A 25,124-nucleotide genomic window follows, 5' to 3' on the forward strand; every position below is an offset into this window, starting at 1 on the left:
GGCACAAACTTGTTAAATAAAAACACTGACTAGAAATAGCCAGATTCCACAATCTAGCCTTAAGACATTGCAAGCTTCAGTGTAAAGCAGATGAAAAGAAGCAGAACTTTCAAGTCAAGAGAGAGTGACAGAGGTCAAAGGAGCAGCAAACATGGCCACAGAGTAAGGGTTATGAGCCTTGGTCCTGGGGTTAAGACTGGTTGCTTGTGGCCCTATTCTTTGCTCCGGTCTGGGTGACAATCAACCTGACCATGTAAAGAAGAAAAAAATATGAAGAAATCAAGGCCCAGAAAAGGAAATAGTTTGTCCAGAGTTATAGAGCTGGTGGACCCCTGGGTGGTTGCCAGACTGCCTGTAGTTCATATCTTTGAGGGAGATGAGGGTACTTGCAAAGATGGGCTGAAATGCTCAGGTCACCCCCAGAATTGGATGGTCACAATAGAGCTTCTGTTAACCTGCGATGTTGATCTTTTATTTGTCCACCAGTATCTTTCTGGCCTATGGTTCAAGATGATCAGCTTAATGGTCTGCTTGTTTTTGTAATGACTATCCATAAAATTTTAAAAACACATTACAGCATTTTGCAGATGACCAAGTCTATGACTGATGAGGCAGAAAATTGCACTCATCCATGTTTGGCCAATATTACTCTCTACCCTACACCCCTTTTCTAAGTCCTGTCACTTTAGGCTAACGTACGGGTGGTATTTCTTTTTGGAATGGTTTTAATTTGTTACTTGTCCCCTTTTTAGCCTCCAGTATCAATTGTGAGGGTCCTTTGGAGGATGAAGGTTAGTGAGTGAGTTCATGTGGAACTACTTTAAATCTTTCACTTCCCCACTGTCCAGCCGCTACCCTGATAATTCCCAACATCATCTATAAATAACTGTCCATCATAGTCAACCAAAGATCACATCTATTAAAGATGCCCCCAAAATCTAGGACTTGAAATGCAAAAAAAACCCCTGCATTTATACATCACTTTCCACTGAATGCATTTTGGTATGTGTATCAATCTCAGACTTTTATGTCTGAAACAAACTATTCATAGTAAACTATCCCCTAAGATTGAGGAATAGCTACAGTTTCCTAACTCCTCCTCCTGCCAGTTTGCCTGTTTATCTTTAGCATTAGTCACCCCTAAGCACCTCCGCACATTCTTGTTCTTGGAAGAGTCACTTCCAGCAGTGGGGAATCCAGTCTCTATGAAGTCTTCACACTCATCTGCTACTGACCATGTGAAATTTCTGCCTCATGTCCTCTAACTTTCATCCAGTGGCCCTTTCCCTGACTTCAGGTGCTGAATCAAGCAAGTCCTCTCCCTTTAGAATATTACATGCCTTTGGAGAGTTAAGAATGATTCTCATGCTTCTCCCTGTGATACTGTCCCTTCAAGTTCAACACACCCAGTCCATCCAGGCATGCAAGTTGGATTAAAGTTCCAGGCCGCCTTCCCTGGTCATTATCCCACTCACCAGTTGCTCACTGTAAAGATCTATGTATTTTGTTGCATACTTCAGTTGTCATATTTGACAATAATTGGATTTGATTGCACATAACTAAACAATAACACCTGAATATCTATTCTTTGTCTGGCTTTCTTTTCCTCAGAATCTAGATTCTGGAGTTTTGAGCCAGAAGATCTTTCATAAGTTTATATCCATCTTTTATATAGAAATCCTTCATTACTTCTGTATCTCCCTTATCCAAGTCTGTCCCCTTAATGCTCCTTATTTTTTATAAACAATAATCAAATCATCATGCCTAAAAGAAGTAAGATGACTTGCCTGAGTTCATGCTGAGAAATGATACATCCTTGTGAGAAGATAAAGCTAAGAAAACAACATTGATGTTCAACTTCCATGTGCCAAGTGTCTTGAACATGTTTTCTGATTCAGTCTTTACAGTAGCTCAGTGAGAATAGATTCATGCCTACTTAACAGATGGTGGAACTGAGGCTAAGGGACAGGAAGGCTCGTGGATGCTCCATGGAAGTGAGCCCAGATCTTAATGATTTTCCAGAAGGCCACCTTGCTCTTTGACTCAGAGTCCTATTTAAATCATAACCCTCTTTACCTAGGGCCAAAGAACTGATTCCTTTTGAGAAGAAGTATTTTTCTTCTCCTATAATTACAAAATCTTAGAGCAAGAAAAGACCATATGGAGGTTGTTGAGTCCAACTTGATTACTAAGAAGAAAAATATGTACTAATGTTGGGTTTCTGCAGAACTCGCTTATCTTCCTACTTTCACATCTAGCATTTGCTATTGATGAAATTAATAACTTAGATTAAAAAGATTCATCATCACACTCACTGGAACATGTAGTGTCACCTGATGACATTATGGTCACCATGGCAACAGCTGTGAGTTGGCAGCCCGTTGTCTTCAGTTAAGGATCATGGCAATGAGTTAACAAAGGATGGCAGCTTCAGATGCTGATGTGAGCAGGAAGGGAAGGAGCAAAGAGAGAGGAACAGGTGTGCTGCTCTTCCTGCCAACATTCCTTACACCTAAGATGAAGTGGGAGTGAACATGAGAATGATCCTCAAGGAACAGAAATAAGTCTCCCAATTACCTAGCCAATTAAAAAAAAAAAAAAAGGAGAAGCAGGACAGAAGAGAATGTGAAGAGTATTCTAGTCTCCTTTCTCCAAATGTCAGTGTTAAAGATGCTCAAGTCTTTCTCTGCTTTGCACTCTCAGGGAGTGTTCCGTATTTGAAAGAACGTGGAATGAAAAAGCCCCGGATGGGACTTTTCGCTATTCCTTTTGTAAACTTTCATACTTGAGAAAGTTGCTTTGCATTTTGAGTCTCAGTCATCTTAGCTGTATAAGGGGTGTGATGTTCGCATCCTGAGACAGTCAAGAAGATCAAAAGATAATGCAAGTAAGAAAATGAACTCATCTGAGACTCAGTTTTCCTTTTTCTTTTATCTAAGTGGCCGATATTTAGACCAATGGAACATCCTTGTTCAAGCTGCTATAACAAAATACTAGAGGCTAGATGGCTTAAATAAAAGAAACTTACTTCTCCTTGTTCTACAACCTGGGAATCTAAGATCAAGCCAGGAGCAGATTTGGTGTCTGGTTAAGGATCTATTCTCACTGTGTTCTGATGTGGTCCCAGGGGAAAGGAGGGTCTCTGGGGCCTCCTATTTAAGGGTACCAATTCTGTTCACAAAGGCTCCACCCTCATGATCTGATCACTTTAGAGAGGGTCCATCCACCTTCTGATATTGTCTTCCTAGGGGTTGGGACTTCCACATAAGAATTTGGGGAAGCACAAACATTTAGATCACACCAAAAATATGGTAATCAGTGGTGGGAATGTGAATGACACATGTTCTACTTCTCTGCCTGTATCAGCTATTCCGTAACTATTTAATTTATAAATAAGTACGTACAATCTATTGAAAACGGATGTAATGTATAGATGGTTCTAGATACATTCTGCTCTGTGAGTTTGGTCAACCCCTCTACTTCTTAGGGCCTTAAAATGTTGTGAAGAAAAAAATATATTTTATGTTTGTATTATTCCCTCACTAGTTATACTACTTTTTAATGTCATTTAATTGTTAAACAGACCTTTCTACACCATCCATATACCATCACCGTAACTGCAAACCTTGGCATTGGATGTTTACTTTTATTCTTCTGTGTTTAATGGATATCTTTCTAATCAGAGTTCAGTGAGGAGGGTCTGCATGTGTTCTGCTTATCATTCTGTTTCCTGGTTCTAACATGCACCGTACATGAAAAAGGAGCTCAATATATACATTTGATGAATAAACAGAAGTCTAGCAGACATCGTTATTTAACTACTCAGATTACCTACATAATATTATGAAATACCACTGAGTCCACTCAATAAAATAATTCCGTGTTTCCTTAATATGCATCTGCCCTTCTCTATGTCTCTGCCCATTCATCTTTTGTCCCTTAATCTGTCTCAAACTATGTCCATTTCCTCTGTGCACCTCTTTCTGTAAGCATGTTCTCTTCCTTCTGCCTTTTGTTTAAGATCTTATTCCCTTTCTCCTTTCATTACTCCCAGGTTCTTGGAAGGTTTTTCCACAGGACTCTTCTACCAGCATAATTCTGTGTGAATTACATTCGTTTGCAAAACCTTTCACCACAAGAGGATGCTCTATTTAATTAGTAAAAGTTCAATTCTCTTTTTTTTCCTTTTGTCCTCAACTAAGCATCATATATCACCAGGCCTGGAGAGTCATTAGCTATAAAATGAAGCGGAATGGGGAAAAAAAAGGAGAATAAGTCCCTAGACTTCAGTGTGACTTGTGTCTCGGGTTCAGCTGTGGCTTCCCTCTAGGATTCAACTCCCCTAAGGACCCCTTGGGCCATTTCTGCCACTGAGGAGCACAGGGAGGGAGGCTGTTACTCACCCTGGGTGAGGTCTGTTCTGATGTTCAGGGACCCAGCAGGGGACAAGGAAACTGGTGGCTGAATTTTTCAAGCACAAAATATCCCACCTGGGAGCACTGGGGACTTATGTTGGGGACAAGTGTTGATAGGCCAGAATCCTTTTCAGTTTAGGCCGAAGGTGACTGTCTATCCCGCGGGAGATGAAGAAGAGTTTGTTTTCACATCCATGTCCTACCAAATAAATAACCTTTCAGGAAAGCTGATTGAAGATCATGATATGATGGAGAATAAAATAGGGAGTCAAATGTATATAAACCTTCTGGAGGCAATTGATCATTGATCTCTCCATAAATTATATTAATTGGTTATTATTTTGCTTCTAACACTCTGAATCTCAGTTTCCATGTGAATAAAATGGGGGAAATGATGCTCCTTCTAAGTCTTTGGTAAAACTCTTGTGAAGATGAAATGGAAGAATAAAATTAATATTTAGGTATTAAAAGGATCCTTTAAGTTTATTTTATTTCTGAAGATTTGCGGAAAACCAAGCATCAGGACAGAAACAAAACAAAACAAGATTATTCATCATGTTTATCCTGACCAATTTGGGGATGACAGAGGCAGCTGTTGGATAGCAAAAAGACCAAGTGGCATAGCATGTCTCGACCCTCCATGACACGTAGGACCTGAGGCTTTCCATGAACTTCACTCACCGTGTTGGTGAAATAAAGACGGTAGAAGTTGGCTATCTAGGTTACCACAAGAACTGAGTAAGTTCATGAGCCTCTGTCTGCCTTTATTTTGTCTGAAAATATTTGCTAAGCATTTTTTTCCTTACTTCCTTAGTGTAGCTACACCATCATTATCCATCAATTACAACGTAGGCAACCCTTCCTCTCTCTTACCATTTCCCCTCTCCTGGTATCTTTGTATCAGTTTCTTTCACTAGCATTCATCATTTAGGCAGCTTTCAGTAAATACCAGATGATACACAAAGTGACCTGCATTCTCCACCTTATTTACCCCCCTAGTGGACCCTGTCAAAGTTAGGCATCATCCAATGACACCTATAAGGCTGTTAGTGAGGGGGAGACTTAGATTCAAGTCCATTATCTTTTGCTTCTGAAGCTGGAGCTTGTGGCTCTAGCTTCTCTCACGGCTTCTCTACAAGCTTCCTGTCTGAGATACAGGAAACTACAAATGTCCCTGTGATGGAGGCAGGTCTGATGCTTGGGTAGAAGGAATGCAAGGACCAGGCAAGCCCAAGGTCAGGACAGATGACCCAGCAGCAGCTGATGTGCCCTCGTTCCTGCCTTGTGATCTCTAGTGCTCTGTGGTGCACAGCCCAGCAGGCAGAGCAGCTCTGGCAACAGGTAAATTGTAATAATGATACTTTACATCCTAGGTCATCTTTCATCTGAGGCATCTGAGGACTCAGCCCACATTAATTAAACTTCCCCGCATCCTAATTCTTTCAGATCAGGACTGTACCAATTTTAGAGAGAGATAAACTGAGATGATAATGACTCTAATAAAGCACAAAATCAAGATGGACCATTTGTCACAGTAGCCTCTGAAGCATATGACAGAGGTCCAATGCCTGAGACAACTGAAATAATCATGAGATAAAAGTATGTGTCAGTGAAAGTCTGGCTGTAAAGTCAGTAGAGCTGTTTTTGGTCTGACCTTTTCATTGGTTATTCGTGAACAGAATGCACTTGCTTTTCCTTTCTCACTCTCCCTGTACCCAACAGGAAAGCAAGGGAGCTGTTCCTCAGTGCTTCGCCCAGAATCATCCAGTCTTGTGATGATCTGGTGCTCGTGAGCATCTGCGCACAGGTCCCTGGACGGTGCTCCGTGGGCTTGTGCCACCAGGATGCTTACCTGTGAAGCACGGGAGGGAGACATGTAAAAGAAATGCAGATCCTAGCTCTCACCCTAGTGATTATAATTTACTAAGTCTGACACAGGCTCTGGCATGGATTGTTTTAAAACAGGATTCTCCTGGAACCACTTTGGGACCCACCATGAGTCACTGGTGTTCTGATCTTTCCACTTTTCACAGCAAGCCTTTCCCATGCCTGCCCCCTGTGTCCCCTCCCTGCCCCTTGTTCCCATCCCAATTAATGCCCCAGATTTCTCCTTAAAACGTGTATCATCCATTTATTCTCAACAGCAATCAAAAAGATTTTCATGTTGAGTAGATTATGGGCAATCCACTTATCTTGACATACCAGAACAGTTCCAAAGGAAATTTTAATTCTATAATAAGCAGGTCATCATCCTATACTTAGTACATTAGGCACTGTTTATTATTTTTGCTTGTACTAATTTATTTGATCTTCACTGCAGCCCAATGAATAGGTAGTCAATAGCAGTATCCTTAATTTATAGATGAAGAAACAAGGCACAGAGAGGTTAGCAATTTGTCCAAGTTCACACAGACAAATGGGATTTGAAGTCAGTGAGATTTCACAGTATTCCCTCTTAAACCTTATGAGTAGTATCTCACATTATCCCAAGGTGAGAGAATATTCTAGCTACATTCTGAAATATTTAACATTACCAATACCTGAAGAAAATTTCTCCCAGAAAATCTTACAAGTGTGTAAACAATCTCAGTCTGCACCCAGTTTCCGGGGTTCACCACTATGCAGAAGATCTTCCATGAGACCTTTGTTAAAAAATAAACTGGAAAAGAGCTTATTGAATGAAACAGCTACATTTTCTGAAACAAAACAAAACAAAGCAAAAAAAAAAAAAAAAAAACAAAACACAAAGAGTGATAAGAACTCTAACCTCTTTTTCGATTCAGGCAATGCTGTCATCTTAAAAAGATGCTATGCCTCTATGATCCCTGGGTCAAGTGACAAAGAACACACAAAGGTAAAGGTAATGAGCTCAGTGTGGCCAGAGGAGCTCAAGCAAATCATGGGAGGCATTTTTTTCCATTTGTTCTTCATCGTACGTGACAGTGGAATGCATTTTGAGATATCATCTGTACATGGAGTGTAACTTCCCATCCTTGCGGTTGTACCTGCTGTGGGCTCACACACTGTTCTTGTATTCATATGTGAACATAGGAAAGTTGATGTCCCATTCATTCCACTGTCTTTCCAATTTCCATCATCCCTCCCTTCCTGGGGGCACATTTTATAGGGATGTCACAGGTGAAATTTTCTAGAACAAATTAATTAGCTTTAATAAAGGGGAAAATAACATTAGCACTCTCTCAAGGAGAACAGAAAGGTCCAGGGTCTCATTAATTTAGCATCCCAAATTTCTAGAACGTAGGGATGGGGATGTGGCCAGTGGCTGAGCACCTGAAGATATAGTCCCAAATCAGAAAACTGACCCTGAGATAACCCAGGTGTTAGAATTAACCAAAACAGTTATGTTAAAGCAGTTATAATAAATATATTCAAGGACTTTAAAGAATATATGACCTTAATGAATGAATTGACACCAGAAAGCAAAAATTATAAAGAAGCAAATGAAAATTTTAGAAATGGAAAATGTAATATTCAAGATAAAAATTCATTCATTTGGCTTAACTGCAGATTTGAAACAGCCAAACAAAGAGACAGCAAGAAATTTGAAGGAATGATAATAGAAACTATCCTTAAGAAAAGTACAGAAAATATTTTTTAAAGAATGAAAAATATATCCTCAATGACCTGTCAGACAATATCAATCAATTCAACATCCATATAACTGGAGTCCAGAAATAGGGAAGAGAGATGATGGGAGACAAAAAACATTTGAAGAGATCATGGTAACATTGTCTATAAATTTAATGGAAAATAACATATAGATCTAAGAACATTAGTACAGAGCCCCAAGTATAACAAAAATGAAGAAAGTTATTCCTAGGGATATGACAGTTAAATAACCATCAACTTAGAATAAGATGCTGATAGATGCCAAAAATAATGACGTACTACAAATATTAAGACATGATAAACGTGATGGCTGATTTCTTGTCAGAATCAATGGAGGACAGAGAGTGAAACGACAGCTTTAAAGTGCTATGAGGGTAGAGATGGAAAGCTGTCAGGCTACAATTTCATACCCAACGAAAATATCCTTTAGGAACAAAGGTAAAGTGGAAGCTTGTTTAGATTTGCAAAATCAAGAAAATTTGTCTCATGAGTTCTAAAATTACAATAAATACTAAGACAGTTCATTAGGCTGAAAGGTTTCGATAGATCTATAGAAAGAGATAACAAGCATCAGAAATAACAAGCATAAGGGTAAATGTAAGAGACCATTTTATACTTAATTTGTTTAAAATGTATATGACAAGAGGAAAAATTGTAACATTGTATGTGTATTTCATATATGTAAGATATACAACATCATGTGAAAGGAGAACAGTAAATAGATACCTAACATTTCCAGACTTTCAATTCAATAGAAATAGTGATGTCAACTTTAGGAAGACTGGGTGCATATTAGGATCCTAAGCAATCATTTCAAAACAAGTGACGAGGCAGTGCAGAAAAGTCATTAGAGAAATTAAAGTGAAATGCTAGAAAGTATTTGATTAATCCAAATGAGACAGGGAAGGACAAACAGCACGTATTAATAACCACACACCTAAATCCAACTATATGAATGATATTAAATCTATTCAAACTAAGCTACAACCAAAAGAATAGGATGGTTAGACAGTAAAAAGCAAGATGCTGTGTCATTGAGTGGTACTTGTTGAGGACAAAGAGGGTTTGAAAGTAAAATGATGGAATAAAAAGTATCATGAAAACAGTAAAATTAAGAAAGCTGAAGTGCCTTTCTTAATATCAGATAACATAGACTTCAAGACAAGGAACATTTTAACTTTGTAAAAAACTATTCCAAACATACAGAAAAGTTGCAAAAGAGTTTTAGGAATATCTATTTACCCTCCACCCAGTTTTTCCAGGTATTAACTTTTGTATCATTTTCTTAAAATTCTTTTCTTTTTCAAATGACTTTATATTTGCTTTTTATTATTATTATTTTATTTAGCTTTTAATTTTTTACAGACTGCATTTTGATTCATTGTACACAAATGGGGTACAACATTTCAGTTCTATGGTTGTGCACGATATAGATTTACACCATTCGTGTAATCATACATGTACATAGGGTAATAATGTCTGTCTCATTCCACCATTTTTCATACCCGCCCTCATTTCCTTCTACATATTCTTATAATTCTTTTGCCATGTACTTCTTTTCTCTCCCTCTCCCTCCCTTTTCCTCTGTATCTGTGATAGACACACACATACACACAGATGTTTTTTCTGCATCACTTGAGACTATGTTACAAAATTCTTCTATGCATAAATATTTCTTAGGTTTCTTATGTGTTTCCCCAAACACATTATCAAATGTGAACATCAATGCAATGATCAAATCAAAAAATTAATATACAAAATTATTATCTATCTATAGGCCCTGCTTAATTTTTTCAATTATCTAAGGTATTTTTGTAGTAAAAATAATTTTTCTTTTAGTTCAGAAATCAATCCAGAATTAAATAGTGTGCTAACTGTTCATATCCATTTCTTTCCTTTATTGTGGAAGGATTCTTTGGTCTGTTTTTCTTTTTGAGGTCTTAAAAAATTGCAGACCTTCTTGGGCAGAATGCTCTTCAAGTTTTGCTTAATTTTTATTTTTCTGATTTCACTCAGGTTGACAAGATGATCTTGGAAGTAATATTGTTTCCTTTTCACTGCAAAATATCCAGAAGAAAATGGTCTCTATTTGTTCCAGTTCTGCAGATTCACTTTGATCATTTCGGTAAGGTGTTTCCTGCCAGGTTTTTCCTCAATGGTTAACTATTTTCGCTTTTGTCATTAATATATATCTTCCTGGAAGGTGCTTTAAGACCATGAAAATATCCTGTTCTCATGAAACATTCAACTACAGGTCAGAATCTACTGGTGACCCTTGCCGGAAACAAACACCACGTGATCGTTGCCAAATAAAAGCAAGAAGAATAGCCAGTGACGAAGAGCAACAATTGATACTGAGAAAATGGCCAATTTGTTATGAAAACATAGATGTCATAAAGTACATAGGCCTCATAGAGTTTCAAAATATATAAAGTAGAATTAAAAGCCAAAAAGAAAAAAGCAAATCCACAATCATAATTACACATTATGATACTCCTGTTTAATAGCTGACAAATAACTAAACAAAAATCAATAAGGACATAGATCTGAATGGAACTTTCAAATCTGTTCATCTAGAAGACAAATGTACCATACTAAACCCAGGAACTTCAGGGCTTACAATTTTTTACAATAAATATGGAATATGTGCCAAAGATAGACCATATGTTGATTAAATATCCCAACAAATTTTACACAATCAACATCTTAAAGAAGGTAGACTTTAACCAAATGGAATCATGTTATATATAATAAACATGTAAATAAATAAATAATTACTTAAATACTACAACTATGTACTAGGCATATAGGTATATATATAGATATATGACATAGTAACAATAAGATATAACTATCAATACCCTAATTATTTATACCTTAAAATGCTAGAGGAGTGATTTTACTAAGGAGATGTCCTTATAGAAAATTCTTAATATAGATTCCACAGTGTGATGCACTCAGGGGAGTTTTGGAGAGAAATATTATTTCTATGCATTTCATGTTATTTGATATTTGCACACTCAACAAAAACTTACAGGTAAAGAGAGATGCCAATTATAATTAAATATAGATGCAGTAGCTTAAACCCATGGTTTGGCAAAGATTCTGTCCATGAGGGAAGTAAAGTGGCCAGACCCCCTGCCACTGACCAGCTGGGCAGCATGTTACCCCAAACACCAGTAGGACGGGGACCAGTGTGTGTCCTGGGACCTGCTCATCCTCAAGGTTGCAGTGGCTGTCTCCTCCAGGGTGTTGGGTAGCAAACCTAGTTCTTCCCAGATTCCAGCTTTTAGAGATGGTGACATTATTCTGGCTTCAGGGAGCTATAGAAATGAAGCAGCAGCAGCAGCAGAATTACCTGGCGGCACATCTCCGCATAAATGCCGCTGGATCTTTATTAGAATGGGAACAGGATGTTTCAGAGCAGCTGACCTCGGGAGGCTATTTCTGCCAGTAGAGGAGTACAAAATTGCATGTGTAACTATATACACATTTATACCATTTCTATATTTTATTTTGTTTTGTTTTATCTCTGGTAACTATTTTTTTTTTTTTATGTGACTGTTCTTTAAGTAAGAAGTGTGTATATGTGAGTTTGTGTGTGTGTGTGTGTGTGTGTGTATGTGTGTATACATATATACATATATAAAAGCAAGTTCAATATTCAAAGCAAGGAATTTTTTTCCTTTCACATTATCCTTTTAGAGCATTACACCATTCCCATTATTTTGGGAAACAAATCAGTGTGTAAAAATGATCAAGAAACTAAAGGGGGAAAGTTGCACTTGATTTGTTTTTTCTCGTGATGAACTTCACACTTCTAGGGAGAAAGGGAACCTGAGAATACAACTGTGCAAGTTAGGAACCAGTGAGTTAGTGGAAATCGGGGCGTTAAGAAGACAGAGGCGGAGGGAGTGGGCATCAGGAATTAAGAAAGCGATTCAGTCAAGTGACTCAAAAGGTCAGGCTGCTAAGAGTCCCTGCAGGGTGAGAACCAGAAATCGCACGATGCAGCCCACACAGGCCCACATGAGCGACCAGAATAATTGATGATATAAGAGCCAGGATCTGCGTAATTCACAGGATCTTAAACCGCCCACAAACGTACAGCCCAACTGTCTCTGTGCAAACATCACAGAACTCGATGATGGAGGGAGCATGCGGGACTGCAAGGTGATAGGGTTCCTGAACAGGGGGTTGACTGGACAGAGACCTGAAACCCACCCTGATGCTACCCACTGGGACTTGAAAACAAAGAAAAAGTAAAATCCCTAGTTTGTGTGAATACATGCACCAGAGTCTCATGATGCGCAGTACTGAGATCTCTGGTGAAAGCTGGACTGGAGTTGATGCTGGGCTTCTGGGCCTTAGAGCACACCCACCACCCATCATTTCTTAGATCTAACCAGCACTGGCATATTCATGCTTACCTGGGAGAGAAAGACAAGGCTGCTCCCCAGTAGGAAGCTCATGCTGGTTTAGCTCATGCTTTCTGCCCCTAGCAGAGGTAGAGGGCATGCAAGAAAGATGTGAATATCCAGTTCCTGATTTTTCCAGGCTCAGCAATGCTGTGGCCTAATTAATGACTCAGGCTCTATCAATCAGACTCAAAACTCTTCCTGCCTTTGAAAAGAGGAAGTGGGTGGAGACACAGGCTGGCCTGGGAGAAGGGGTAGGCCTGTCCCCATTGCCATCACCAACGTCCCTCAGAACCAGCACAGGTGATGCTGCATACTGTTCTCAATCACTTATCCCCTTGAACTGACCTCAACCTCTGCTGATAACCATTCTCAGTGCTTCCCAAACCCTTCATTCTTAATTTAGTTTGGGTCTTGGATGTCCCTTGGTCACCAATCCATGATACTACTGGGAGATGGTAGAACCTTTAGGAGGTAGGGCTTGGTTGAAGAAAGATAGGTCATTGGGAATATGAACTTGAAGGGGATAGTGAGAGCCCGGGCCCTCATCCTTCTTTTTGCTCCCCTGTGACCATGAGTTGAGCAACTTCCTCTGCATTTCCTCCCACCATGATGTTCTGCCTCCCTGCAGGCCCAAAGCAACTGTCCAAGCAACCTTGAACTGAAACCATGAGTCATAATAAACCTTTTCTCCTTTTAAGTTGATTATTTTGTCACAGTGATAGAAAGTTGACAAAAACAGTTCCACTTCTTTGAAGATGGTTCTTATACCATCTCTTGATGATTTCTCCAAATCAGGGCAAGGAAGAGTCAGGCTCCTGTGATGGTACTGACTGAACTTGGGAGACCTCTTAAGCTCTTTGGGCCAGTCATTTTTATTAATGTTTGAATTCAACATTAGCCTACTTAGTGCTAAACCTAGTGCTGGGAACTTTGGGCAGGAAGTTGAGACAGGGAAGGCTATTATCCTGGAAGAGCTCACATGTGGACAAGTTAGCACATGACTAGGAAGCAAGGTGCTCAGTTGGGGGGAGAAGGTGTGTCTAGGATGTTGTAAAAGGAGAAGGGAAAGAGATTGATGCCAACTGAGTATTGTGATGGAGATTGTTCATTTTCCCTCAGAATCCATCTGTTCTCCTCTCTCTTTTAACCATGGAACTCTCATGATGTCCCTGGGTTCATGGATTTTGTCCCTCATTCTAGGCATGTGATTAATTCAATTTATGAATGGGAGTGGAAGTGCTGGATCCAACTGTGGGGTATTGTCTGTAGGAAGAAAATGTCTGTCCTTAACTCACTGTCTCCCCATCAGATCCTAAGTGGTGAGCTACTCTTAGTTGCCTAGGGACAATTAATATCCCCCAGGGACCAAGGGGAAGCAATCCAGAGGTACCCTGAGCTACTATATGTCCTCACATAAATAAGTCTGGCTACTCACCTCTGGATTCTTGGGTGGCCTTTTCTGCCACCCAAGAATCCAGAGGTGATTTATTTTCTCACTCTTCTGGAGACTACTAGAAGTTCAAGAAGCAGATGTCAGAGGTTTGGCTTCATTTGAGGCCTCTCTCCTGCTTGTTTGAAATATTTATTGGGGTCTCTCTCTTATAACAGCCCTAATCCTATATCCTAACTAACACAGAGTTCCATGTGGAAGAAGGAATTAACATCTGCATGCAATCTTGAGTGGTAGGAAGTGATATTCAGGATTATAAACAGAAATAATTCCACATAAAGAAAACAGCATATTAAAGAATTCAGGGACATGAAAAAGGATAATTCAGAACTTCCCAAATTTCAATGTGACTGGGGGAGCTGACCACACAGAGGGATGGATGAGAGAAGATGAGAGAATTTTTGCAGCAGTTGACTCATAAAGAACCTCCTTTGCCTAAGTAGTTTAGACTTTATTTTCCAGGCACTGGGGAGCCTTGCAGAATTTGAAAAAGGTGAAGAGAACTGCAATCATATATGTCCAAAAACAATGCCCTTTATTAGCAGGGCCTTAGCAAATGCAATCATCCAACATGTGCTTCAGGGCTCATTTCCTCCATTATGAGATGTCGAGGCTGCTCTGGATCAGAGGTTGGCACACAGTGGTCTATAGGCAAGTCTGAGCATTCTCTGTTTTTGTTAATAAAGTTTTATCAGAGTAAAATCACATGATTTGTGTGTATTTTGTTCATGACTGTGTGGGTGCTTCAGTGGCCAACCTGAACGGTTGTAGAGAAGATGTTTCCTTGCCCCTGCTGTAGATCAATCATACTGCCCCAAGAATGTCCAAGAGTCTCCTGAAGAGAGGCCACACTTCTCGTTTTCAACTGTCTCTTTAACCAGAGCAGCTCTATCCCTAATCATTATGTACAATTGACCTTTACATATGATTTTGTCAAAAAGATTATACTGGAAAAAGATAGCTTAATAACTACCCGCCTGGATGATCTTCAGGATACTTTCTAACTCTGAGAAATCTTGATGAAAATGTTCATTGAACAAATTGGCTTTGACTGCCTACTATGTACTAGGTGCTAAATTAGGCCCGACAGGGGAAAGGAAGAATATAGTTGTTCCTGCCAAAGCCTATAAAACAGCTGAGCATTGAACTTCTAGAACAATGATTCCATTTAATTATACAAACATACATGTGTACATGTACCTACCCAGGTGTGTGTGTTATAGTATGCTATATTAATAGAGCATGCTTTATTAGTTTGCTAGATGTTTCATAACAAAATAGCACAGACTGCATGACTTAAACAACAGAAGTTTATTTTCTCACTGTTCTGGAGACTGGAAGTCCAAGATGAAGATGTCAGAGGTTTGGCTTCATTTGAGACCTCTCAGCTCTTGCAGGTGGATGAGTCATTACTGGGTTCTCCCTTGGCCTTTTCTCAGTACAGGAGCATGCACCAGGCTGCTTTTCTTATAAAGACACCAGTCATATTGGATTAGGGCCCACTCAGACAATCTTTTTTACCTTAATTATCTCATTGCAGGTTCTGTCTCCAAACACAATTGCCTTCTGAGATACCCCAAGAGGACTTCAATATGTGAATGTGGGTGGACAAAATTCAGCACATAATATAGGCAGAGTTCTATATAGATTTAAAACAAAACAAAACATGATCCCTGCTTTTGAGATCTTTTCAAACCAGTGGGAGAGGCAAGAGCCTATCTAAATATAAATCATGCAAGGATACAGCACTCCAGGAGCTTAAATTCAAATTGAAGAAATAAAAATATTCACAAATAAATGCTATTTGAGTACTTGGAAAGTTTTTATGGAAGAGTTAGTAAGAATGTTAGGACCTGAATAAAAAGAGGGGCACACTCCCTTCCTGTCATTTATAAACAGTGCTCCTAGGACCTTTGTCTTCCCACCCAGAACTATTGCTGTAAGAAACTGGGGAGGGGCCAGATGCTGAAGTCAGCTGTTGAAGCTACTCCAGCGTCCAGCTTGAGAAACCCAAGCTCTTTTTCTCAGCCTTCTTTACCTTATCAAAGATTGCTGTTAATTATTGCCTTTCAGCTAGACAATCCTAATTCCCTCAAATACATATCATATGGACTCTTGCCATGCAAGAATAGCAGAAGCCTTAGGAGTCCAGGAGATGGAGGGGAACATGAATAGGATTTAGGAAGAGCTGGGAGCCTCTGAAACAGTAATCAATTTTGTGATTATACAAATCTTATTATTACATAAAATCATGTCACTCCTCTACAGAAAACCCTGTAGAGGCTTCTTCCAATGGTAGTCAAAATAAAATCCGGCCTCATGACCAGACCCCACATGGATGTGCACCTGCTCATTGACTTCATTTCTTACCTCTTTTCTCCTTTCTTGCTAATCCACAGATTCCCCAGCACGATTTCTTTTCCAAAAGCAAACCACACAGACTCCTGCATCAGGAAATCCCCAGATCTGTGCCTGACTGTTCCTCCAGATCAACCAGCTCTAAACTTGAAATATCACTTCCTTCACACCCAAATGGTTAACCTTCCCAGTGTGTATCACATGACAGCCATTCTGTTTTGTTTTTGTGATATCCACTATCACCATCTGAAACCATCTTCTCCATATGTTGGTTTACTTCCTTATTTCATCCCACACTTCTGCACTGTAAGCTCCAGGAGACAAAGGCCTGTGTCCAAGCACCTACAATTGAATCAGGAACATGAAGGGCCTTAGGACATATTTAATACATAGACCCTTAAAGTGAGTATGGTCTAACCTCATGAAACAAGCAAATAACTGCAAACAAGGTACAACCAATAAACACCAGCTGCCTAGAATCTGCTCATTTTTAAAATGAAGAAAATGAGGCTAGAGGAGCTTATCCATCCTACCAAGCCCTTTGTGGAATCATCCTAAGCCCTCTGCCATCAGGGGATGCTTCTTTGGATCTTCTCCAGTTGTCAGTGTTCATCCTAAATGTGACACACTGACAACTTAAACCTGTAAATGGTTTCGCTGGAGAAGCAGAGGACGGTGGCTTCTCTTATCCTGCACCCCTACAACACCCCTGGCGTTAGATTCTTTGCCATATATTGTGTATGGCATGAGGCAGCTCATTTCTTGCTGTTCTTTTGGAAACAGCTGCCATATTTCCTGTTATTAGTTATTACCAATCCAAACAAACACTTTAGTTTTCCCAAACTCTAGAAGGAGGTATTTTTAAAAGGCCATCTTAATTATACATAAGCAATGGAGAATCACAGAGGATTCATTAACATAATAAACAGAAGTCTGTTTCCAGCATCCCACAAGCAAGGTAATATATAAACAACCATTATTCGCTGCTCAGCAACTGGCAGGTTTCTTTTCCAAGGTCTTCATCTGGCTGGCTTAGCTAAGGGACTCTACTCTCTGCTCAGGCCTGCACTTGAGGGGAAAGGAAAGGCTTCAAGAAAAAGTGGCTTGATCTCTGTTAAAAGTTAGTGGTAGAAATGCGAGTAGGATGCTCTGGATCCTTTTAAAACAACAGAGATGATAAAGTATGAGTCTGGGTGAACATGTGGCAGGAACACATAGATGGCTTCAGGGAGTTAAGAGATCTAATGCTAGTTCTGTGACCTTGGACCAGCGGGATAACTGGAGTCTACTTCTTCCTCTGTAAAATGACAGCATCCCCTGCCTCAGTGACTTGTAAAATGCATTTGCATGTATTGGTCCCTCAGCAGTGTCCAATAAATCCTCAGAAACATTAGCTCATTTCCCCAGGAGAATCACTTAGCTCTGTGCTGGGCCTTTTCCCTTCTTTATCTCTTTGTCTTCTCCTTTCTTGAAGAGTTCACTTAACTGGATTCTTCCTGGGGCCTCCAGGCTGTGTCTAGAAGCCCACAGGCTCTGAGTGGTAACTGCCTGCCAGTTGGCAGGGAAGAATGGCTTGCTGGAGTGGGGATTGAACTGTTGCCATTGGAGATGGTAACAGATGCTTCCTGGTTGAGGCTGAGTTGGCTAAATCGTGGCTCTGTGGTTTGAGACAGAATCCCAATTATTTCCAATTAGGAGATCGAAAGGACAGCTGCACTTAACCCAACTGCTCCTCGCTGCTGCTGACCTGTCCTCATTTAGTTAGCCTGGACTTGAGATTGGTGAGGGCGTTCCCAACAACCATGGTGTTTGAATCATTTGTTTCCCGCGCTCTCTGAACCTCCGGCCCCACACCCCTTGCTCTAAGGCAGTCCTGGAAGATAGCAAAGGGAAGTAAAAGGAGAACAAGACTCAACTGCCAACTCTAACACATGCTGATGATCATGAGAATCTCTGAACTGTTTTCTCACCTCAAAAGAGAAGAGAACTTGAGTCTTATTGTAATGATAAAAGTGAGATGTCCAGTAAGAACGGGTTGTTTCAATGGGAAGGGACTCTATACGCAGGGCATTATGTCATGATGACCACTTCCTAGTTAGTTGGATCCTGATAAGGCCAATGGAAGTCAGAAGATCTGGATTATGCAAATATGCAAGCATGCCCAGAGGCAGAAGCCCATCATTTTCACCTCTCTGAACATTATATCTCTCAAATTGAAGTAAAATTAATAGCAGGGTGCTTGCCTTACAGAGTTTGCAGTTTTTACGGGACTCTTGGTAAACTGTAAAGTGATGTGTACACATGAGCAATTATTATTATGTTCTTAGGGCTTTTTTCAGTTTGGCACCAGTCGAGTCAGCTGAATGCTCTGAGCAAGAACAATCTGTTTTCTTTCCTCTTGGCAAAGAACACAAAAGACAGAGTAGTTCATAGAAACTGGGGCAGAAGAGAAAACTTAACTGTCTCTCTTTCTCTCTGCACACACGCACACACACACACACACACACACACACACACACACACACTCACTCACTCACCTACACACAGCATCTCTACAGATTCCCACAAGCCCAGCATCCAAAATATCACATTAGATTTGAGAAAGTGGCCTCATTTCCTAACCAGTCTTTGTATTCCTGGTCCCAACTCTCACTGTTCATTGCCCAGCTATAGTTGAGATCTAAATTAAGAACAAGTCCCTGGTTCCAGCGGCCTTGTCACTATGTATACAGCCCTAGACTTGGATCTGAGAAGACCAGCTCTGCCATTTCTTGAGCCTCTCCTCCACCCTCAAGCCAATCAGTCTTCACGTTATGTTAATTTTGTGTCTTAAAAATATCTGCTCTCCCCTGCCTTCTTTCCCATCTCTCTGACACCGCTTAGGGCAGACCACCAAACCCCTCTTCCCTCCTCCGTCACTCCAGGAAGAGCCTCTTGCCAGACTCCATGTCTGTCCCAGTTTTCATTTGACACCTCTCCACTCTGCAGCAAGAGGGACCTTTTTAAAAAATTCTAAAGATACTCTGCTTCAAGCTAGAGGGTTCTCATATCTCTACCCCCCCAAAAAAATAAATAAATAAAAAATTTAAAAAGATCCTTAACAGTTCAGAGGAGCCTGCATGATGGAGACTTGCCTGTCTAGGAAACGCCCCTCTCCCCTCTGAGCTCCAAGTTCTCTTCTGTCTCCATGGTGAACTTGATCTCCTGACTTCAGTCTATTCATCCTATATCTTCCCTCTGTCAGGAATGCCTTGGGAAGCCCACCCTCCTACTTAACTTGCCCCAGTCCCATCTAGTTAACTCTGCCCTCCTGCAGATCACCAGTTTACAGGACTTTCCTCCAGGTGCAGCATCCTTGGTTTCTCAAAGTGGGTTATTCCTTGAACTGTATATGCTCATGTTTTGTCACCTTTTCCTCTGCACATTTATCTCAGTTAGATAATATGTATGTATTTCTATGATAATATTGTTAACATCTCACAAGATTCTGAGCTCTGAGACAGTAGGAATCACGGGCGCGTTCGCTGACCTCATCAACCTAACTTCCTACACAGTACATTACCTAAATATTTTTGAATGCATAAATATGAGTTTGGGCAATGTGTTTCTTCTTTTGCAATTTTTCTTCTTCCTCTACAAAATTGAACTAATATTACTTGTTCTACCTATTTCACAAGATATATGAAAGAGACAAATGAAATCACACATCCAATAAGGGCAAGGCAAATAAAGCATTGTCTCCTGGATCTACATGGTGCTGACCAAGCTGCAAGGACAGTAGATAATAAGGAGGATTTTTGAGGTTGCACACCAGCTGTGCTCTTAGTTAAGTTCCTTGAACATGTGTAGACTCAGTGTACTCATCAAAATTGGATAATAATACTAAAATTGCTGAGCGTTATGTCTATCTGGGATTGTGTACATAAAGGAGGTGACACAAGGTCTAGAGCATATTAGATGCTCAGAAAAATCCAATATCTTTATTACTACTATGATTCCTGTAATTGTTGATATTCACAAAATGTCAATTTCTATGTTGTCCCATTTCTAACTGCCTTTAGAAAATTTAGTGGGCAACACTCCTTTTCTGACAAATTTTCTTCATCATGAATCTTGAATCCAATACCATAAAATGCATGTATGTTGTCACTCAATTATTAATACATGTTTATAAATCTTGCCAATACTTAAGAGCAAAGACTCGTATGAATGCATTTCATCTCCAACTATACCACATTGTGGAAAGTGTGCTGCAGATATTTACTGGCTAGATTCAGAACATGATAGTAGAGTGAACTCAGTAATTCAGACTTCATTAAATTGTATTTTGGAGTGGGTGGGGAAGGAGTCTGTTTATGGGACAAGCTAAGCATATTCATAGACATCATCAATGTGATTAAACTCATGGGGAACATCAGATGTTTTGTGAAGTGTTTTGAATTCAGTTTATTATTTGCCTCCTGTCACAGCAGAATAATTCACCACAGTATGCAGTGACATCCCAAATCTGTCCAACTAGGAGGAACTCCTAGTGATAGTGTGAAGTTGATGAGTCTTCTGTGAGAAAACTAGAGTAAAATAAACACATAATTAAATTTACTCAAATACCAACTTTATAAGGTAGCAATATGAAAATTAATTTAATTTGGAAAATTGAGTCCATGCAACAAATATCACTTCAGGATGTCTGTGCTGTTGAAGGTCTATGTTACCTGTTCTTAAACCAAGGTCTGAACACCTTGCCATGATGAGGTTGCTTCAGGACACTGCAGTCCCTAAACCAAGTCAGCACCAAAGATCAGCCAGGGCACTGCCCTTTGATAACTTCCAGGCAGCAGAGCATGGAGTGAGGAATGTGACATCAAGAGCCAGACTGATGAATTTCAACTCGCAGAACTACCACTAACAGCTAGAGGGTTCAGGCAAGGGTCTTACTGCTCCTGTGCCTTAGTTTACTCATTTGTAAAAGTATGCTTGGATTTCTTCACAGGATGGACTACATTAGTACAGAAAATATGTGACACATAGTAAGTGCTGTCTACATGTTGGCTGCTATTATTTAATTTAGACCACACATAATTTTTGCTTTAAACACTGACTTTAGAACTTGACCCCTGAGGAAAGCACAGTTTCAATGAATCTATAAGATAATTTTAAATAATTTAGATCATAATGAAATCAGCACCTTCTTGGTCCTGGTCAAAGTAGTAATTTGTCAACTCCATACCAATAATTGCTTTTTATAAATATCTAAGCACTCTTTCAATGGATGTGAGACATTTAGTGCAGTGCTATTTACTTTTTAAACATACAATAAACCTGATTTTTCAATAATTTCTACTTTCCAAGCATCTTCAGTGTGATTTGGAACAATAGGGGGGGAATTTGTTCTACATAACTCAGCCTAAACTCTAGTTGGAAAGAATATGATTCATAGTGGTTCAGAGCCTCCATGCCAATCAGCAGCAGCAACCATATGGAGAGGAGGAGGCATTTGGAAGGAAACAAAGCATAAAAATTAAAAACAAGGCCTCTGGATTAGAAGACCTTGAGTTCAAATCTAAGATCTGCATTGAACTGGGTAGCATTGGGTATGGTAATTAATCTCTGAAGCTTAATTTACTGATCTGGAAAATGGTGGGGTGATAGTGACATATGTCTCATGAGACCCGTCAAGATAATGAATGGTTATCATCGACACAATGTGGCTGACTCATAAGAGGGACTAAATAAATACCAGCCATTATTACGAACACACCTACACCTGCATCCCAATGTGAACACTCCATTCTCTTAAATCCACTTAGGTCTTGTTTACTGAGTGAAATGCAACTTAGAGTTGGGAGGCATTTTCTAAATATTGGGAGACCTTTGTCTTTCAGAAGATCTTCATTTAAGACACTCCCTTTCCATTCAAGACCATTCAAAATGGGTGCATTTCTATAATTTTTATGCATGTATAAATTTTCTCTCTCCCAAAATTGTAGGAGTCCTTAGGTTAAGGGTAATTTGATCATTGATCACTGTCAGCCACACTTTGAGGAAAAAGTACTCACCAGTTAACTGAGAACCTAACAGATTCCAAAACTAATGGATGTCAGTGTGTTTATTACCCAAGATAAATAAGAGTGTATAGAGGTCATCTCAGAGACTGAAAAGTGGCTCCATGATTCTGTCCATCTGTCAAAATTCCACTCATCTCTTAAATCCCAACTCAAAAACTACCTCCATGTGAAATTACCCCTAATTATCTTCAGCCTAAACATCCTCCGCTATATTCCTCTGCATGTCTCTTGACCAATCTTCCATAAACGACTCTTACAGAAGTCACTGGATAAAAAGCTAAAGCCTATTTCAATTGTAAAGAGGAAGGAGATCCAACTTATTAAATATGTATGTGTTTATATGTAATTATAATGTACTAATTAAAAATAATAAAGATAAAAGGGAGTTCAGGATAGTAGAATGAGTAGATCAAGAGGAGGGAAGATGGAAGGAAGAGGGACAGTACTGGGAAATGAGACTGATCAAATTTGTGCATATACAAATGTGGCACAATGAACTCCACTATTATGTATAAATATAATACACCAATAAAATTAAATTTTAAAAAACATGCTATTTTCTGACCTGTATGTATTGGAATCCAAACTTCTTTACCTACTTACTGAGAGGAAATGAAGAAGTTAGAACTTAAACTTCAGGAAGGAAGAATAATACCACACCAAGGCATGCGTCAAACGTTACCAAAATGTGTCTGATGGATACTGAATGACAGAGGACCTTCTCTGGGTTCGGGAGCTTAGTGTCAGCAGAAATTGAATAGTTGGTGGGGATTACACAGAACCCTCAACCAATGTTCTATGTTGAGTCTCTGAAAGCAATAAATAAGTGAGTCTTGGACTGTGATTTCTTAGCTATTTTCTTGGGTTCCCTCTGATTTAATGGATTTAACTCAAGAGCAGGGTGGTCAGGGCGAGGTTCCTATCTCATTTACTAATTTTCCCATTAACTCCAAAACCTAAACCAAATCAGTGACCTCATTAAGCCTGGGTTTTTTTTTTTTCTTTTTTATAGAAAAGAGAAATACTAATACATTCCCTATAATCTTTGTAAAGATTTTTATAGATCAGAGATTCTTAAGAATATTCTGTATAATGTTAATTATACACCATATAAATAGGTATTCTATAAAAAAAACTAGTAGGGTGAAATGTATTTGGGAATTGATCTATTAAATAAAAAACATTTATTTAAGGTAGAACTTTATGGATGTTTTATATATTAATGTGAGTTGTGAATCTCTAAAAAGGATATGTATGATTAATATCTCCTAAAAGTATTGGTCATGGAGTATATGGTAGCCAGATCTCTTATTTACAAATGGTGGAGCCCAACTCAAAATGAAAGAAGAGAGAGACACATACACAAAGAGATAGAGATAAAATGCATAATTGATTTTTTAGTTAAAAGGCTTCAGAAAACATGTGCATTCAGAAAGTCAGATATGGTCATTAGGATGGAGTTCCTTCTTATTCCTGGGTTATAATTATTGTTCAGTATTTTTATTTTATGAAAACAGAATTGTATCCTTTATCAGTTTCCAAACTAACTATTATTTATAGTCAGATGGAGACGATAGTCTGATTAAACATCTTCATCCCTGGATGTCAAGAGAAATCATTTCCATATTCTTACCTAGATGAAGATAAGGTAAAGAACACGTGGGAGGTCTTGTTTTCAGAATGGATATAAGAAAGTGAGGAATTACAGGACAAACACAATATAGACTCACGCCCACTCTTTTTGGGTGGAAAATCGAATGAGACAATGACACAATGATTTTTAGAAAATGAAAAGTACATGGTTGTATAAACTTCCTGGCCATCGTAGACCATCATGAAATGTTAGTCTCCTATCGGTTTTCACTCCTGTGATATTTTAGTGTGTTAGTGACCCAAATCAAACCATTTGGAAAATTCTGTTAATACTTGAAGATCAATCCAAGAATTGTGTCTCAGAACCTAAATCAAACTTCCAAGCACTTGAAAAGTTCTTCAACCTGGTCATGAGATCCCCCTATAGGATACCTGACTATATTCTACTGAGTATTCTTTAATCGAATACACCAAAAATAACTCATGTTTCCATATACTACGCACCATATAACCCCAAAGAGTTATACATATTTATTGGTTTAAATGCCACAGGAAAGACTTTTGCAACTTTTTCCCCACTCCATTATTAAGATTTTTTTTTTATGCTCTCTGAAGACATTAATACTTGAAGGTGGCCTTGACCTGTTTCTTCTCTCTCCTCTTCCCTACGCTCCCTGCGTAGAGCTCTCTCTTTCCATTTCTCACCTTTTCTGATTCCCCTTGGTTTGCCTCTCATATTACCATTGGCCCACCTCTCTGGCATCAAGGGCAACTTCTATCCATGCCAACCCACACTTGCCTTTGGACTCTGGCATTACTCTTCTTGAGTCTCTTCCCTCACCTCCATCCCTGCTGTGGCATTGCATTCTTACATATTGTCTCCCCAGTTGTTAGCCATGTGACCTTTAGTTTGCAGAAATCATATCCATATTCATGAGCTTCTAAGCATATTTTATAAATCAGGCTTCTTTGTGAAATGCATTAACTCCTCCTGCTGTCTCAGTTTGCCAGATGGAGAAAAACCATAATCTCTTGCAGTTTTGTTCCCAGGAATACAGGTGATATTTGGCAAATGAGCATGCACTCCAGCACCTTCTTTAGGGAGTATACCAATAAGTTGGACTTCTGCTAACCTGCTGGACTTCTGTCTCCCTAGTAGTCTCTTTGAGTACAGAGAAAAAATATGCATGTA

This window comes from Sciurus vulgaris (assembly GCF_902686455.1).
Source record: "Sciurus vulgaris genome assembly, chromosome: 15".
NCBI lineage: Eukaryota > Metazoa > Chordata > Mammalia > Rodentia > Sciuridae > Sciurus > Sciurus vulgaris.